We start from the raw sequence: 3877 nt of genomic DNA, 5'->3' as shown, positions 1-3877 counted from the left end.
TATACCAGTTTATACCAGGGAGAAAGAATAATGAAATAACAGATAATCAACTTACCATATTATTAATAATGCAAAATTATACTTATGCAATATAAATAAAGGGTTAGTTAATTATTGACTATAAGGCTGAGTAGGTTTTATTATAGGTTTGAAAATATTTAACTAATAGGATTATATCTATATGAGTCTAACTGGAGTTGACAGAGTTGTATAACTTGGCAGGAAGGAGAGGAAGTTTTGTAACCAGGTCCAATAAGGAAGATTAAGCTGCTCCTATAATCACTTGTCTCTCAGTTCTTCAAACCCAGTATTCAGCTTGTCATTCACACAGATACTGTTTAAACAAACTGTACTGAAAGTTTAATATTGTTTTTATTCTTCAGCAGACATCTTACAAGTTCTTTAAATTGTCCATTAAAGAATGATTTGAAAAAAAATTCACTTCTTCAAGAACATGATCATGTACGTGTACTTGTGAGTGTTCATGTCCATTGTCCATGTACTGTATTGTACTGTTATTACTCGGATTAACCACCCTGATATTACTATTTAAAAATGTCTGTAGAGTAGAAGAATACCGTTCCTGGCAGATTGCGTGTATGCAAATATATTCGCGAGAATTAGCTGTGCTAAATATTCAGATCCAGATATTGAGCCTAAACCCAAATACTTTAAAGGGACAAACTGCCAAAACAAGAAATTATGATTTAATATTTTTAGGATCAAATCTGGATAAACGGTTTTTGAAATACATACTCATTATTTGTTTATGATTCTCATTTCGAATTTATCAATTATTTTTTTATGATTAATACAGTTGGACCCATAAATCTGTCAAACAGGATGTCGACTGTTAGGCTATAGTTAAAATTTTGAATAGTCCAATGAGCATGAAACAAAGCAATGCTGTATTGTACAGCGTACACTGTACATACACCCATCCCACTTAACAAGTTAATCATTAAGCTATTTGTGACACTATTTGCTGTACTGCAACATTAAATACTCATGTATTGCTAAAATGTTGTTTTAAACTGTACAAAAATATAACATTACAGCAGTTAATGTGCCAAAAACTTGAATTTATATTTAAGTATTTTTATTTTATTCAGACCTGCATAAGTATTTACATCTCACCCCTGCAACCAAACAATTCCGTTAATGGTTTCACATTAACCAAGGAATGTTCCAGTTCATTTGCTTTATGTATCTTTACCATGTAAACCATGTTAAATGTTATTTAAATGTTTTGTATTTCAGAAGTTGCAATTTTCTAAAAAAGTTAAATTAAAGATCATCCAGAAAACAATCATAAATTATAAAATTGTCCAAAATCAAAAAGAATATGATTTTAACTGTCTCTGTGTACTTTGCTCGTTTGTCTGTTTGGTTGTTTTTAATAAAAGTAAAAACAGTTGAACCGATCGGGTTCATGTTTTTGTGGCAATTTAACCCACGGGAAGGTTTATTATGTTTCCCGGAAAAAGATTATATTTGTTTAATTTGACAAATCTATTCATATTAACAGATAAATTCCTAAAATTATGCGTTTTACAATTTCAAAGAAAACCCCGTATTTAAATGCAAAATTTAAACTCTAAAATTGTTACCAGAAGAGAGGCGCGAAGCGCCCGGAAAGTCTCGCGTAATGTACTTCGGAATTAAGTTTTAAGAATAGCTGTACTCATTATTTCTTCACTATCATAATAGTTCTTTTTAGCATTTGTTCATCTTTAACAATCTGTTAAGTGATGATCAGCAATCCTAATTTAAATATTTAAGATGAGACAAATTTCAAATTATAATTCATTACAAACCGCGAAGAAAAAAGTATGATAAAAATTTATCACTTAAGGATCTTTGAGTGGGAAGGTTCAACCAGGTTGATTTTATGCTGAATAATATTGCTTTGTGTTCAATATGGTTGATATTGTGTTAGTCCAGTGTAACGGTTTATAATTATCATCTTCACAACTCTTCTGTAATCTTTGTTGTTGGTTCAGCAAACCTTGAGGTTGGAAAATACTGTTTTTACATCTAATCATTATAATTGTTGTTCCAACATCATCTTTATTGACCCCACCCAGGTGTCTGACTATCTACTAGAGAAAGAACTGCATAATGTATATTTAAACTTCCTCATAGAGCCCAACCTTCAACCTTTCTTATCCCCTAGCATACCTGAGCTGTATCTTATTTCTTACCAATCAGAATCTTACTCATATCTCAGCTGTATCTTACTCCTATCCCTTAGAATAGCCAAGCTCTGTATCTTATTTATAACCAATCAGTATTGTACTCTGTATTTTACTCCTTTCTCTTAGCATACCTAAACTGTATCTTATTTCTAACCAACCAGTACCTTACTAGAGTATCTCAGCTGTATCTTACTCCTATCCCTTAAAATAGCACAGATCTGTATCATTATTCGCTACCAATTAGAGCCTTACTCATATCTTAGATGCATCTTATTCCTAACCAGTCATGGTACCTTTCTCTGTTTCTTACTCCTATCCCTTAGTCTTACCTTTAGCTTTACCTTACTCCTATCTTAGCTGTATCTTACTCCTTTTATCAGCTGTATTTTACTCCTATTTCAATCGTATCTTACTTCTATCTTAGTTATTAAACCTTCAACCAAATTCAAAATTTAGGATCGTCTTCCAAATTTAAAAATAGTTTTAGGGATAAAGTAAATGATGATGACTTTTGGTAAGAATTGCCAGAATTGCCAGAAGAAAATTATTAATAATAAACTCCAATTACAAAGTATTTTTCATTGGAAACTATTTAAGGATAAATATTCGTCAATAAGCTAATTGTTTAATATTAAAACACAAATCTCTGACTCCAGATTTAATGATTTACCGTGTCGAGTTGAAGATGTGCGTCACAGTGCGGTGTAGCACATCCGTTTCTTGCAGATATTCATCTTCAACATCTGACAGGGACAGAATCAAATTCTCATTTATGCATACAATACTTCCACACTTGGCTGGTAGAGAGAATCTTGGAAATTGTCAATGTCATCTCCAGGAAACTCATTCTTCACTATGATGAGAAATTACAAGGAGATTTTGAGCAGAAGAAATCCTTTTTTTTCGTATAGTTGAGGTATTAAGGAACTGACAAGGGAAGGTTGATGCAAGGTTGAAATATTAAGTTAAATGTTTACTTTAGTTTTCCAGGTTACCTTGATATTTGAATATAAATATCATTAGCTGAGCTTCCCGAGGAAAAATCTTGGTCGAGAGTTAGAATAAGAAATGTAAAAATCTGCCAGTATTCAATAAAATATCTCAAATTATAGGTTCGGAAGTTTGTGAAAAGGTTTTAATGGAAGGCCTGGAAATTTTTTCAAGGTTCTTTGTCTTTATGCAAAGGCAAAGAGTTTACGAGTACATATTTAAGTCCTTAAGTTTACTTTTTTTACACGTTTTCACATTTAACTCGTTCATTCATTCATATTTTACCAACAAAAGAAGTTCAGGCGTTCCTATGAAAGCTTTATTTCTTATTTTAGTTTTCTTATTTTTCTGCCTTTCTTTCGTCTTTTATCCTTGTTTAGCAGCCTAATTTTATTGATTTTTTTTTCATAATTTGAATTTTGTTATAGCTAAGAGATATGAGAAGTTGAAGAATATACAGGAGATCAATCCTTGATATTAGAGCTAGGAGATATGAGTAGACGTAGGATATACAGGAGATCAATCCTCGATATTAGAGCTGAGAGATAGGAGTAGATGTAGGATATACAGGAGATCAATCCTCGATATTAGAGCTGAGAGATAGGAGTAGATGCAGGATATACAGGAGATCAATTCTTGATATTAGAGCTGAGAGATAGGAGTAGATGTAGGATATACAGGAGATCAAT

The sequence above is a fragment of the Eurytemora carolleeae genome, unplaced genomic scaffold (genome assembly GCF_000591075.1).
Source record: "Eurytemora carolleeae unplaced genomic scaffold, Eaff_2.0 scaffold261, whole genome shotgun sequence".
Lineage (NCBI taxonomy): Eukaryota > Metazoa > Arthropoda > Copepoda > Calanoida > Temoridae > Eurytemora > Eurytemora carolleeae.
This window is presented reverse-complemented; position numbering follows the sequence as displayed.